Here is a 15,629-nt window from a genome sequence, read left to right as displayed (position 1 = left end):
TACATATTAAGATAGGCTTTTTCCTTGAATGCAGAGGTCCCTGATTCAGCCAGTATATTTATCCAGCTAGCCTCATGTCATCTGAATCTTCCTTAGAAGTTCTAGGACAACAGGTAAGTGATTACACCCATCTGGCATTTACATGAGTGCAGCAGATTAAACTCAGGTCTGCCTACCCACTCAGTAAGCATTTACCCAATGAGCCATTTCCCCAGTCCTCCTGTGATATTATATGTGTGTGTGTGTGTGTGTGTGTGTGTGTGTGTGTCTGTATGTAAGTTTAAACTTGCATGTGCATGTGCTAGCATGCATGCTTGTGTATATATGTAGCTCTATTTATAACATTTATCTCCCACAATAAACTCATAAATACTATCTCCTATACTTCCCTTTTGTGATATATAATCAAATTTATAGCATATGTAATATTGATTATTACTATTATATTAATATGTGTAGATTATTACAATAACAGAGATGGAATCAAGGGTGTAGTTTCTCTAGTTCATATCCTGTATACATTTTCTCTCAACTTATACTACTGTAAGCTGAAAAAGATAGCCATTTGCTCCTGCATATCCAACAAACAATGATTGAGTGGAAGAATAGGAGAAGAATCATACTATAATGGATATTGAAAGTGTACAAGAGACACTGGTATGTAGCACTTCTGAAATCCATACAGCCATGTATTGATAGTTTCTTGACTAAGGCTCAAAAATACCATCTGGGGAGAATTCTAGGCTCTATTTTCTGGGTATTTGGTTTTGCAATCTTAAACATCCTTTCTTTTCTATAAAAGCATAGTCTATATTTACAGCTTGGTAATTTTTAAGGTTGTTTCCTACCTACAGAAATGCAAGGGTATAATGCCTTGTTTTTATTTTACACTTTCCCACACCATATATGGCATTTTTTAAGAAATTATTGAAGATAACTTATGAATAAATGTATAGTCTATGATGAGGACAAATGATAGAAAATAGCACTTGAGTAGCTAAGGCACAACAAAGTCAAGTACATAGGAAGACTTTACATCAAAACATGAAAAGATAAATTATGATTGTTAGCAATCAGGCACATCCACCGACAGCAAAAAGGAAGTCCAAGCCAAGGCTGACAATCAGATGTCCTCACAGCAGTTCCTGATGATTTTGACACCAAATATGCCAACATTAGCTGCCCAGAAGGGACACATTGTCACCCCCATTACAGGTCCTCTTGTGCATGCTCTATGTCCCCAATAAAAAGCTACACTGGGGCTGGTGAGATGACTCAGTGGTTAAGAGCACTGATTGCTCTTAAAGAGGTCTTCGGTTAAATATCCTGTGAAGGGATTAAAGTAGGAAAATAAACTCCATTTTGATTTTCAGATTCCAGTTTCAGTTAACTTTTCCTCAGAGTCAATTGGCCCCCACCCTTGAGTTCTGAGAAAGAAAAAAAATGAGATAGTCTTGGCAGTTGCAAATTAGACATAACAGCTATGGCCAGCCAATAACAAGGATACTTGTCAAAAAAAATTAGGCCTGACCATCCAGGTTTGGGCAACTTGAATATGTGTTTTACCAGTTGCTGAGCTCCTTATCAAAACAACTACCCCTTGACTCACCTAACACCATCTTCTCTCCTCATAGCCTGCCCCAGCTCTTAACTTACAAAGCCTTACAAACTCTACCTCCTTCTGGGGTTCTTTCTTTTCAGGTAGGAATAATAGAAGACTCTACACTTACTTTCCAATCATGCTCACCTCTCAATATCTCAAATATTCGTCTTCAAACACTGAACACTCCTTATCTCATTCCTGCACTAAAACCTTAGAGAAATTATTTTTCCATCCCTCACACACACAGGAGGGCACATTGTCTCAGGCCTGCTATACCTGGTATTAAATGGCAGCTCCTTTTTTTTCATAAAGGAGTCCAAAGATCTGGCTATGCTATAGTGTTGGATACTGTTGGTACTGCCCGCACCACTAATCAACAGGTTGAACTAATAGCTCTTAAACAATCAGCACAGGGACAATCTCTAAATAACTATTCAGACTATAAATACACCTTACTTACATATCTTCCTGTCTCACCCTGCTACCTGGAAAAAGCTACTTACAAAAAAGGAATAAGAAATAGAAGGAGGGTCAATACTAATAAAAAACAAATTATGACCATGCTAAAAGCCCCCCACCTCCCCAAAGCTAATGGAATTGTCCACCACAGGTCCCACTAGACAAAAGACTCTGTTTTTCTCTAAGGGAAACAACCAGGATGATGAGGGAGCTACTGCTGTGGCTCTTGGGAGCCTATACTCATTTCACTCACTACAGGACACACTCAAACTGCAAGCCCCTGACACTAATGCAACTCTGCCCTATCTACCACCAGGTTCTTCATCCTAATGGCCAAGCCTTATCTTACTTTGATAAAACCCACATGCAGGCTATCCACAAAGGAATTGCATTTCTTAAAATCTATTACTGCCTCTTATAAAACCTCTCAGATATCAGACCAGAACTCCAGGTATCATACCCTAGAGGTTCCCTCTCTGGCACTGACTGGCAACTTGACTTTACACTGCTGTCCACTGTCGAACATGCCAAGGACTTCCTGGTCTCAGTGGACATCTTGTCAGGGTGGGTGAAGGCATTCCCGCCAACAAACCAACAAAAGGGCTCAGAAAGTCTCTGAACTGCTCTTCCATGAGATCATCCTTGATTTGGAATCCCAGCCTCCCTTCAGTCAGACAATGGTCCTGAATTCACCTCCCAAATGTCTCAAATCCTATCTAAAGTCTTCAACATCCCTTGGTATTTTCATTTATTCATATCACCCACAGTCATAAAGAAGAATAGAATTGACTAACCATTGAAGTGGAAACTTAAGGCTTCTTTGGAAATTCAGTTATGCTGAATGGTATTTTGTTGTGGCCAACAGGTGAAGGAACATTTAACTAAAGTGGACACAGGTTGAAAGGATAAGGAAGACCCGTGAAGAAATGTTTAGTTGAAGCAGACACAGGTGAAAGGATGTTCTGCTAAAACAAGCACAAGAAAGGGCAGGTGATGAAAGATTCTTTGCTAATGACACGCATGTATTGGTCTGCCTTACATTGTATAGATGAGCTGCATTTGTCAGGACTCCATAGAGCGAAATGTGCTGAAAAACTTCTGGTGGCATGCTACTGTTTCTTGTCACTTTCCAAGATTCAGTGTGATTGGCAGCAGAGTGATGTCACCTGAGATAGACTCATATTCTAAGACAGAATCACACTGAGACAAGACCCATGGAGGACACATGTTTGGCAGAAGTATATATATATATAGGACTTGTAAAGAACTGGCCGTACAACACTTGTTGATCTCGAGTCATCATTGATCTTCACTTCCCTGAAAGAGGTACAGCTGAGAACTTCCCCCTGGCATCCTTCTGGATCCCTCCTGCTGATTTCTGCCAAGACTGAGACCTGGGTGTCTCTGATATGTAGTACCATCACTGCTGATTTGTGTTTGCTATCCTGAGTCTACAGAACAACACTACGGATATATCCCTTAAGTGTTTGTCATTGGATCAAGCTGCTGCTACTGACTCCTGTGAACTGAACTGATTTCCTGACAACACAGGATTTGCTCCAAAGAATCCTTTCTAAACAGGTCTACTTCTCCCATAACCTTTCTTTTCTACTACCTGTGATGGGTGGCAGGATAGAATGGAGGTTAAAGCATTTAAGTTCTATCATTAAAAATAAAGATTAAAAAAATTGAAGTTAAACCCATTCCTTAAAAACCACCCTTATCCTGGAGTGGGGGCTATCACAAAAGCTGTTGCCTGTATGTTCTTCTAACTTGTTCCCCTTACCTGGCCTCAATAGGTGATAAAGCACCTCCTAGCTTCACAGAGACTTTTAAGTGGCAAGGTGTGGAGATACTCAGGAGGATCCCCACCCATTCACAGGAGAAGGGGAGGAGGGTCAGGAAGGATTATCAGAAGGATTATCAGAGAGGGAAACTGGGGGAGGGGGCAGGGAGTGGGATGTAAAGTGAATAAGTAAAAAAAATAGTAAAGAACAAATATTAAATAAATAAATACATACATAAAACATTTTTGTCAAACTGTCAGAGGACTTCACCTAGATTAGTTAAAACTCCTACTGCTGGTTCTCTTCAGGCTACTGGCTTTATCAAAGTAACCTCTTTTCATCTCACACTTTAACCTCATATATGGATGACCAGTTTGACTCCCGGGCTCTCATCCCAACCATCTCCTATCTCTGGTCACCTACTCACCCCCTTACTCTCTCATCTCTGCTCCCTCCTACGGAACTTTACTAACCATTACCTATCACAGCCACATATATCTCCTTTTCATTCCTTATCAACATTGGAGATAATGTTCCCTCTCCCTTGCAGACCATCACCCCTCACCCCTTTCCCCTAAATGGCAGGGCCCCTTCAAGGTAATTCTTTTGACCCCCACAGCTGCTAAGATTGAGTGACTGTCTCATTGGGTTCACCTATCTCATCTTATGCCCTTTACCCTTTCACTTCAAAATAACTTCTTCTTACACATGCACCCCAAAGGGGCTCTGCTCCCTTAAGCTTCAGAGAACTTCCAGACCAATGACTTTATCCCAAATCCCAGAAGAATTCAGTAGCTGTGCTTGACCATACTGGATTGCATATGGGTTTCTCTTCCACCCCCTGCTGTTCGTTTCTACCCCAGTTAACTCTTACTTATGCAAATTCACAGTTTGAGAAAACCTTGCTTAAGACAAACAATTCTTCCAAATAGGGTCAGATAATTGCTCTATTCATAGAAGGAGATATGGAGACAAAGTTTGGAGCAGAGACTGAAGGAATGGCCATTCAGAGTCTGCCCCACCTGGGTATCCAGCCCATATACATACAGCCACCAAACCCAGTCACTATTAGAGATGCCAAGAAATGCATGCTGACAGGAGCCTGATATAGCTGTCTCCTGAGAAGCTCTGCCAGAGCATGGCAAATACAGAGGCAGATGCTGGCAGCCAATCATTGAACTGAGAATGGGGTTCCCTTTGTAAGAGTTAAATAAAGAATTGAAGAAGTTGAAGAGGTTTGCAACCCCATAAGGACAACAATACCAACTAACCAGAGCTCCCAGGGACTAAACCACCATCCAAATAGTATACATGAACCTACCCATGGCTCCAGCTGCATATGTAGCAGGGGATGTCCGTTTTTCTGCACCAATGGTAGGAGAAGCTCTTGGTTCTACCAAGGCTGGACCCCCCCCCAATGTAGGGGAATGTCAGGGCAGGGAGGCAGGAAGGGGCCAGTGAGGGAACAATCATAGAAGAAAGGGGATGGGGGATGGGTTAGGGGATTTATAGATGGGGAACTGAGAAAGAGGGGCTAACATTTGAAATGTAAATTTTAAAATTCCAATAAAACAAACAAACAACAACAACAACAACAACAACAACAACAACAACAACAGAACAAAATCCAACAACTACAAACAGAACTCCAAAAATTTCAATGCAGCAGATCACTAGGCCTTTGAGAACCCCCTATGGAAATGAATCCTGCCCTTTCTTACCCTGCCCTCTTTCATTTTTCTGATTTTTTTTATTTGCAGTCTGCTTCATAATCCTCTTCTCCACATTCTTCCAATGACAAATCTGAAAAATTTCCAACTAAATGATTAATCAGTTTCTCTTACAGGATTACCAACCGCTGCCCAAAAAAGGAGCCTGATGCCAACAAATATAAAATATGTCCCAACGGTAAGAATCAACTCCATTCCCAAATTAATGGTATCCCTGGACAGCAGGAAGCAGTTTAAGAGAATGAACACCCATATCCTGCCTCACCATAGCTCCCCTTTTAATTCTCTTCCTTATGATAAGAACAAGAGAAGCATGTTAACCATCAGGCACATCCACAGACAGCCCAAAGGGACTTCAAGATAAATTGAACAATCAGGCATCTTCACAGCCAGCTCTCTCCTGAGGAACCTGACATTACCTGCCAGAGGCAACACATTGTCATCCTTGTAGCATGTCCTCTTGTGAACCTGCCACAACCCTAATTAAAAAGACATGTTTCCCCTTCCCCAAGTCCTTCTTCCATTCCTTTCCCCAAGAGGCAGTTTCTGTACACATTTCCCTTAATAAACCTTTGATGTGAGACCTGTTTCATGCTGTGATTTTGTCAGAACCCACTGCCTAATTCCATCAATGATCTTCTTTAAAAGAAGTCACACCCATATGTTTCTAAAGGATAATCCTATTTGGGCTTTGAATAAAGACAATACCCTAGAGATTCTTAGAATCCAGTGCTATTGCCCAAACGTTAGAGTTTAATGAATATTAATGTTAATAAGTGATGTTAGAAACACTACAAAATGTAAACAAAAGGGATTTGAAGCAAGATATGGTTTAGCCATGCAGATCAGATAAAATTAAGGACAGGACACTGACAGATATCAATGAAACTGTTCAGACCAAGTGCTGACTTGCTTCCCCTTCCTTTCCTTCCCTGCCCTGCCCTGCCACCAAGCTATCATTTGCAAACTGCTCTGACCTCTTTCCCCCAATAATGTTTTCAACTTTATATCTTTATACATATTCATTTATCCAGGGTATCTAACTGTAACAGAGTGAAACTTGGTTCAGTAAGGACTTCTAAGAATATGTCTGCCTAATTTAGGCGATGGACCACTTCATGTGTGGAAAAGTGAAGGAGAACATTGGGTCCACCCTACATTCTAGAGTATGTGATTACTTTATGATCTTCATTTCTTACCTACTGCAATGTCTTGACTATTTGTATTTTTGGCCCATGTCCTTTGGGAGCACAAGAACCCAGATTGCTGCTGTGATTGACATGCAAGAGAATGAAGGAGAGGATATCATTCCCCATTCTCCCTACTTTTGCTTGAGGTTTCACAGGCAGCCTCTATCAGGGCCAATACATTTTAGTTAATAATCTCCCCAAGGCTCTTCTAAATGTCTGTCCCCCTCTGTCAGAAGTACTACAACATTTTAGATTTTTGTTTTGTTGTTACCTTACCTCCACATAACAAATCCTATTGCAAGTACTTGTTAATATAATAGTGATAATTACAAATTTTAATAGTGAAAAACATGAATATTTATTATGCTCATGCATTTTGAAGGTCAAGAGTTTGATCATGGTTCTCCCTACAGACTTCTTTCTCTGCAATTACAAATAAATATTGGATGGAACTGTAGCCACAAGAAAGCTTGTCTAAAACTGGAAAGTCAACTTCTAGGATGACTATCTCATATCAACTGCAACTCAGCCCTAACTACTGGGGAATTGGAGAGATCCTTTCTATACCAAGTCGTCTTGCATCTTGCAGTATAACAGATGACTTTCTGGCTGAACCTCTAATCTAACATATCATATCTGAACCTTTAATAAACTTTATTACCTAGCTCCAACCACTACAAGCACCCTAATTACTTTTTCCATATTCTATTTATACCACTAAGTTTGACAAGATACAGCTATGGAAGGGAACTATACAAAGGCCTGCACTAGAAAGTACAGATAACTAGGGTACTTTGTCCAGGCTTGTTGTGCCAAATTCCAAATGCCAAATGCATAATAATTATGATCCTACTTACTATCTGAATTATTTGGCTATGGTTTGGATTATTTTAATTAGCCAATATATTATATCTTTTTCTCCATGTCTACCCCATTTTCCATAGTTACCCTTTGCTGACTCATAGGTCCACTTAATTTCCCTGTCCCTGATAATTACTAAGATATATGATCTTTTAATATTTACTGTCTGATACATTTGAGCATAATTGTACTACATTTGTATTTTTGAAGTACAAGTCTGTTAAGTGTCATGTTAAATTGTAAAACATGATGCAGTAAGAGTAAGATAAGGAAGACTGGGATTCTTCATTTTTAAAAGGTAAAAAAAAATTGAGGCTAAAATTGCTCTCTTAGATCATATATCTATGATATGAACTTCTAGTTTAACAGCTTTCTACATACACTGCATATTAGAGTTACTTAGCAGATACACACACACACACACACACACACACACACACACACACACACACACACACACGTCTGGAATTCTGTCTCCAGAGATGCTGATTTAATTGTTGTGTGGTAAAGCCCAGGCATCACGATTTCTGAAATCTCCCCTGATGATTATAGTGTGAAAGCAAGGCTGAAAATCACTACTCCAGACTAAAATTAGGTCAGAAATTTGAGAAGCAGCAGAGCAATGCTAGTTAATAAGAGTCCCCAGAGACTAAAAGCTGATTGTGTTATTTGTTCTAAAAGGGGGAAAGCTCTGTCCAGGAAGATTAGGTCTTCTAAGAGGAGCTCTGTTTGTGTTCCACAGGGAAGCAGTAGCTATGAATGGATGTAAAAGAACAGCTGCTCCTTTGCTTAGCATCTATCTATTCATTATTTGCCTGAAAATTATCCTATGCCTTCCCAGAAGGCCTCATGCCTGCTTTCATTCTGAGGCTTTGTCTAGTCCCTTCCTATTTGCCCTCAGTAAAGGCTGTTCTTTACTCCCAAATTAAGAACTCATAATTTTTATCATAAAGAAAAAATAACACTTACAGTATCTGAGATATGAATTGTTTGGTTAAACAAGCAGAAGATCACATAATTTGGTTACTTGCTGATTTATTTTATCTTGATGTACAAAATAACTTAAGGTGGATGAGTTGTCTATTTAGTAGTGCTAGAAATCAAGCCCAGGACTGTAAAAATTTGCCAAATATAACTGTTATCTTAAAGGTTTAATGCTGAACAAACTGAAACTTTCCCTCTCTTTCTGAACTGAGCTGGCTAGTTCAACTTAGCTGTCCTGACTCGCTCAAACTCCTCTTCAAGATGACTGATTCAAACTGGCTTATCTATACTACTTACTGAACTGTTCTGCTTGGCCTCAAACCCATTCTGCAATCTCTTCTAATCTTCTTGCCCTGCTCATTCTCTGGCTTGTTCTGTCTTCACCTAAAACCTGTCTCTGTAAAACTTGCCCAGTAAAATGGTCTCTCTCTCTCTCTCTCTCTCTCTCTCTCTCTCTCTCTCTCTCTCTCTCTCTCTCTCTCTCTCGTACTTAAATTGCCACACATTCCTGCCCTATCTCTGACTGATTATGTCTGATTCATCACTTTGTGTGCCCCTCAATTAGACATCATTTTAAAACATGGCTGTTTCCTTCTACAAACTAAATTTACCTATATTATTTGGAATTAATGGTGTGTACTAAGGTTGTGTCTATATTCCAGCCAGAGGGATTAAAGGTATGTAGCATGTCTCCATTCCATCTAGATCTCATAGAGCTAGAAGGTCTTTGGATGTGATCGCTGGCTAGAGCAGCCATGTTGCTAGTTTAAAATTACTCTACCCACAACCATACAGCTGCTAGGCAGCACTCTATCTCTGTATCACATCTTGCTCCCAAAACTAAGTTATTTAGAGGAAAAACAAATTTCTCACCATGCTCTAGACCACGGTGAAGTAAATCAAAGTGATGGAAACTTTACAGTCCATCTAAAGGTTATCACTCTCCAGATGCAAAAAGGAAGGGATATGGTGTGAAGAACTCTTGGAGGGGGCACCAGGAAAGACAGCAACATTTGGAATGTAAATAAATAAAACAGTTTTTTAAAAAGAAAAAATGAAAAAACAGAAAGAAAGAAAAGAAAATGGGAGGCAGAAGCAGGAGAATCACCCAGAAACTCACCAGGCCAGCTAGCCCAGAGTAAAACATCAACAGAGATCTTTCCTCAAAAACTAGATATTTACGTAGAAAGAGAAGAAACAACTATTGAAAGTTCTATGATCTTCATGTGTATGCTGTGGCATACTTGCACTCATACTCGAATACACTACACTCACATATCTCACATACACACACACACAGATACTCTCCCATAAGATCTCTATTTATAATTGACTTTAATGTCTTGCTTGTTAACCTGAATATTATAGTCTGTTTTACTAATATTTAAGTGGTTTTTTATTCAAATTAGTAACAGATAAATTTTATATCCTAAAGGAAAATTTGACTGATAGGGTATGAATGACTATCCATAGGAAAAAGAATTATTATTGTTGTTGTTGTTATTATTATTATCAATATTATTATTATTATTATTATTCATGTTTTACCTTGAGAGTTGTATTGATTTGAGTTTTGTTAAAGTTCAAGCACTGGATAAAATATTCAAGTTTAGGTAAAATTGGGAGAAGATGATTTGCATGTCTCATGTTCAGACTTTGAAGTTTCAATTTGTTATATATAGTTGGCAATAGCAGCTGTCAGTAACACATTTACACATGTATCTTAAACATAAAACATAGGAAAGCTGGCTTTTTGCTTTTATTTTTTAGTTGAACATTATCTTTTTTGTGAATATATACCACATTGCAAAATATATCCAGCCGTTGATGGAAACTTTGATTGATTCCATACCTTGACTACTGTAACAAGGCTTCAGTAACTGTGGAATTTCAGCTATTTCTTTGGCCTAACAGATCACATTTCTTATAGGTATACCCAGTAGTGAGGCTGCTATGTCATATAGTAATTCTTGTTTTAATATTTTGAGAAATCACCAGTATTTTATATGATTTGAGTAATTTATGTTCATATCAATAGTGTGTGAAATTTCTTATTTTCTATGTGTTAGACAGCCATTCTTTTTATCTTTATTTAATAATCTTTTTATTATTTGAAAATTTTATGCATGTGAATAATGTGTTTTGATAATATCTACTCTGGGAAGAAAGAATAGGTTCTTTCTCTTCCAATACCTTCATTAGCTACTACAGCCACTTTTTTTCTTCCAATTTCAAGTTAATACAAAACAAAACAGATCACGGAGTCCACTTAGTGAAGCCTATACATACATGATTGTAAGAAGATATACTGAATCACACATACCCTCATAAACCTTATTTCCTGAAGTAAAGTGACTCAATCTTTCCCCAGCAGCCATCAGTTGCCTGTTTAATATTTCCTCAGCTATGGAATGGGACTTCATGAATTCCTCAAATCCATGCTGAGATTTTGACTGCCATGGACTTAGGTAGGGTTTCTACATGCAGTTATAGTCACTAAGAGTTTATGTGTACAACAGTACCATCATGTTTAGCAAATTCTTTTTCATTGCACTTGTATACTATCTCTGGATCCTACCTTCTTTCTCTGCCGCCTTCTAAATTTCCTGAGCCTTGGGGAAAGGGGGTGTGAAACAGATGTACTACTGAAAGCTGAGCATTCTACAAACTCTTATTCACTGTATCAGTTGTGGGTCTCAGTATTAATTTCCATCTCCTGCAAATGAAATAGTTACTGAACTACATGTGAGATAATTATCTCATTATGATTTTAATTCGCATTCCCTGATGATTGTGATATTGAACCTTTTTTATATATCTGATGTCCACTTATCTGTATGCCTTTTTCACCCACTCATTAGTTCACTTATGTTTTGTTCTGTTATTGAATTGAGTTCTTCATATGTTTTATATTTTTCTCTCATCAAATACACAGTTTAAAACTGTTATTTCTTTCTGTATAGGTTAGTTTCCTATGGTGTGCAAAACTTTTTATTTTGGCATAATCTTATTTTTAATTCTGCTCTCAGCTTTTGGGGTCATATCCTAAGTTACTTGTTCAGATTGTTTCAGAGTTTTCTATGTATTGTACTAGTTTCATATTTTTTATATTATACTAAGTTAATATTTGTATATTATATGAACTAAAGGGTTATTTCTTTTGCATGTAGACATCTAGTATTTTAATACTATGTTATCAAGATTTTATTTTTCTGATTTTGTATTCTTGATAACATTCTTGAGACTCAATAGGCTGCTTGTGCCATGTTTGAAATGGATCCACTGAATGAACTCTTTTTCTTTAATAAGCAACAATGAAACATGAAATTTTATGACACATCCTAATCAATTATTCCTGAGTATTTAAAATGCTTTCTCTTTGTGCTCTATTGCTTGTGCCCTGGCCTGCCCAATTTCTAACCATACTTGCCCATGGTGGTTGGGAATGAGGTGGTAGAGAATCAATGGCTCAGACTGGGGGAGCAGGTGAGCTGCAGCATTGCTTATGAGAACATTGCTGCAAGTTCACTGATTAATACTTGGTGCAGAGCCCTTTATATCTTCCACGCATGTCCTAATGGTCCCAAATAAGCATTTCTTCCAAGTGCAGTTCCCAGTTTGTTGACATTGTCTGTGTCACTAATCTTTAGGCTTTCAGGCTGTCTTCAATTGGATCCTCATGTGGAATTTGCCTCCATAGCTATGTGGCCACAGACATTTTTTTTTTATTAACTTGAGTATTTCTTATATACATTTCGAGTGTTATTCCCTTTCCCGGTTTCCGGGCAAACATCCCCCTCCCCCCTCCCCTTCCTTATGGGTGTTCCCCGCCCAACCCTCCCCCCATTGCCGCCCTCCTCCCATAGACTAGTTCACTGGGGGTTCAGTCTTAGCAGGACCCAGGGCTTCCCCTTCCACTGGTGCTCTTACTAGGATATTCATTGCTACCTATGGGGTCAGAGTCCAGGGTCAGTCCATGTATAGTCTTTAGGTAGTGGCTTAGTCCATGGAAGCTCTGGTTGCTTGGCATTGTTGTTCATATGGGGTCTCGAGCCCCTTCAAGCTCTTCCAGTTCTTTCTCTGATTCCTTCAATAGGGGACCTATTCTCAGTTCAGTGGCTTGCTGCTGGCATTCGCCTCTGTATTTGCTGTATTCTGGCTGTGTCTCTCAGGAGAGATCTACATCCGGCTCCTGTCGGTCTGCACTTCTTTGCTTCATCCATCTTGTATAATTGGATGGCTGTATATGTATGGGCCACATGTGGGGCAGGCTCTGAATGGGTGTTCCTTCAGTCTCTGTTTTAATCTTTGCCTCTCCCTTCCCTGCAAAGGGTATTCTTTTTCCTCATTTAAAGAAGGAGTGAAGCATTCACATTTTGATCATCCGTCTTGAGTTTCGTTTGTTCTAGGGATCTAGCATTTGGGCTAATAGCCACTTATCAATGAGTGCATACCATGTATGTCTTTCTGTGATTGGGTTAGCTCACTCAGGATGATATTTTCCAGTTCCAACCATTTGCCTACGAATTTCATAAACTCGTTGTTTTTGATAGCTGAGTAATATTCCATTGTGTAGATGTACCACATTTTCTGTATCCATTCCTCTGTTGAAGGGCATCTGGGTTCTTTCCATTTTCTGGCTATTATAAATAAGGCTGCGATGAACATAGTGGAGCAAGTGTCTCTTTTATATGTTGAGGCGTCTTTTGGGTATATGCCCAAGAGAAGTATAGCTGGATCCTCAGGCAGTTCAATGTCCAATTTTCTGAGGAACCTCCAGACTGATTTCCAGAATGGTTTTACCAGTCTGCAATCCCACCAACAATGGAGGAGTGTTCCTCTTTCTCCACATCCTCGCCAGCATCTGCTGTCACCTGAGTTTTTGATCTTAGCCATTCTCACTGGTGTGAGGTGAAATCTCAGGGTTGTTTTGATTTGCATTTCCCTTATGACTAAAGATGTTGAACATTTCTTTAGGTGTTTCTCAGCCATTTGGCATTCCTCAGCTGTGAATTCTTTGTTTAGCTCTGAACCCCATTTTTTAATAGGGTTATTTGTTTCCCTGCGGTCTAACTTCTTGAGTTCTTTGTATATTTTGGATATAAGGCCTCTATCTGTTGTAGGATTGGTAAAGATCTTTTCCCAATCTGTTGGTTGCCGTTTTGTCCTAACCACAGTGTCCTTTGCCTTACAAAAGCTTTGCAGTTTTATGAGATCCCATTTGTCGATTCTTGATCTTAGAGCATAAGCCATTGGTGTTTTGTTCAGGATTTTTTTTCCAGTGCCCATGTGTTCCAGATGCTTCCCTAGTTTTTCTTCTATTAGTTTGAGTGTGTCTGGTTTGATGTGGAGGTCCTTGATCCACTTGGACTTCAGCTTTGTACAGGGTGATAAGCATGGATCGATCTGCATTCTTCTACATGTTGCCCTCCAGTTGAACCAGCACCATTTGCTAAAAAGGCAATATTTTTTCCATTGGATGGTTTTGGCTCCTTTGTCAAAAATCAAGTGACCATAGGTGTGTGGGTTCATTTCTGGATCTTCAATTCTATTCCATTGGTCTATCTGTCTGTCTCTGTACCAATACCATGCAGTTTTTATCACTATTGCTCTGTAATACTGCTTGAGTTCAGGGATAGTGATTCCCCCTGAAGTCCTTTTATTGTTGAGGATAGCTTTAGCTATCCTGGGTTTTTTGTTATTCCAGATGAATTTGCAAATTGTTCTGTCTAACTCTTTGAAGAATTGGATTGGTATTTTGCATTGAATCTGTAGATTGCTTTTGGTAAAATGGCCATTTTTACTATATTAATCCTGCCACTCCATGAGCATGGGAGATCTTTCCATCTTCTGAGGTCTTCTTCAATTTCTTTCCTCAGTGTCTTGAAGTTCTTATTGTATAGATCTTTTACTTGCTTGGTTAAAGTCACACCGAGGTACTTTATATTATTTGGGTCTATTATGAAGGGTGTCGTTTCCCTAATTTCTTTCTCGGCTTGTTTCTCTTTTGTATAGAGGAAGGCAACTGATTTATTTGAGTTAATTTTATACCCAGCCACTTTGCTGAAGTTGTTTATCAGCTTTAGTAGTTCTCTGGTGGAACTTTTGGGATCACTTAAATATACTATCATGTCATCTGCAAATAGTGATATTTTGACCTCTTCTTTTCCGATCTGTATCCCCTTGATCTACTTTTGTTGTCTGATTGCTCTGGCTAGAACTTCAAGAACTATATTAAATAAGTAGGGAGAGAGTGGGCAGCCTTGTCTAGTCCCTGATTTTAGTGGGATTACTTCAAGTTTCTCTCCATTTAGTTTAATGTTAGCAACTGGTTTGCTGTATATGGCTTTTACTATGTTTAGGTATGGGCCTTAAATTCCTATTCTTTCCAGGACTTTTATCATGAAGGGGTGTTGAATTTTGTCAAATGCTTTTTCAGAATCTAATGAAATGATCATGTGGTTCTTTTTTCAGTTTGTTTATATAATGGATCACGTTGACGGTTTTCCGTATATTAAACCATCCCTGCATGCCTGGGATGAAGCCTACTTGATCATGGTGGATGATTGTTTTGATGTGCTCTTGAATTCGGTTTGCCAGAATTTTATTGAGTATTTTTGTGTCCATATTCATAAGGGAAATTGGTCTGAAGTTCTCTTTCTTTGTTGTGTCTTTGTGTGGTTTAGGTATAAGAGTAATTGTGGCTTCGTAGAAGGAATTCGGTAGGGCTCCATCTGTTTCAATTTTGTGGAATACTTTGGATAATATTGGTATGAGATCTTCTATGAAGGTTTGATAGAATTCTGCACTAAACCCGTCTGGACCTGGGCTCTTTTTGGTTGGGAGAACTTTAATGACTGCTTCTATTTCCTTAGGAGTTATGGGGTTGTTTAACTGGTTTATCTGTTCCTGATTTAACTTCGATACCTGGTATCTGTCTAGGAAATTGTCCATTTCCTGAAGACTTTCAATTTTTGTTGAATATAGGTTTTTATAGTAAGATCTGATGATTTTT

This window comes from Rattus norvegicus, chromosome X (assembly GCF_021556685.1).
Source record: "Rattus norvegicus strain SHRSP/BbbUtx chromosome X, alternate assembly SHRSP_T2T, whole genome shotgun sequence".
NCBI lineage: Eukaryota > Metazoa > Chordata > Mammalia > Rodentia > Muridae > Rattus > Rattus norvegicus.
The sequence above is the reverse complement of the archived record's forward strand: the minus strand, read 5'-3'. Positions refer to the sequence as shown.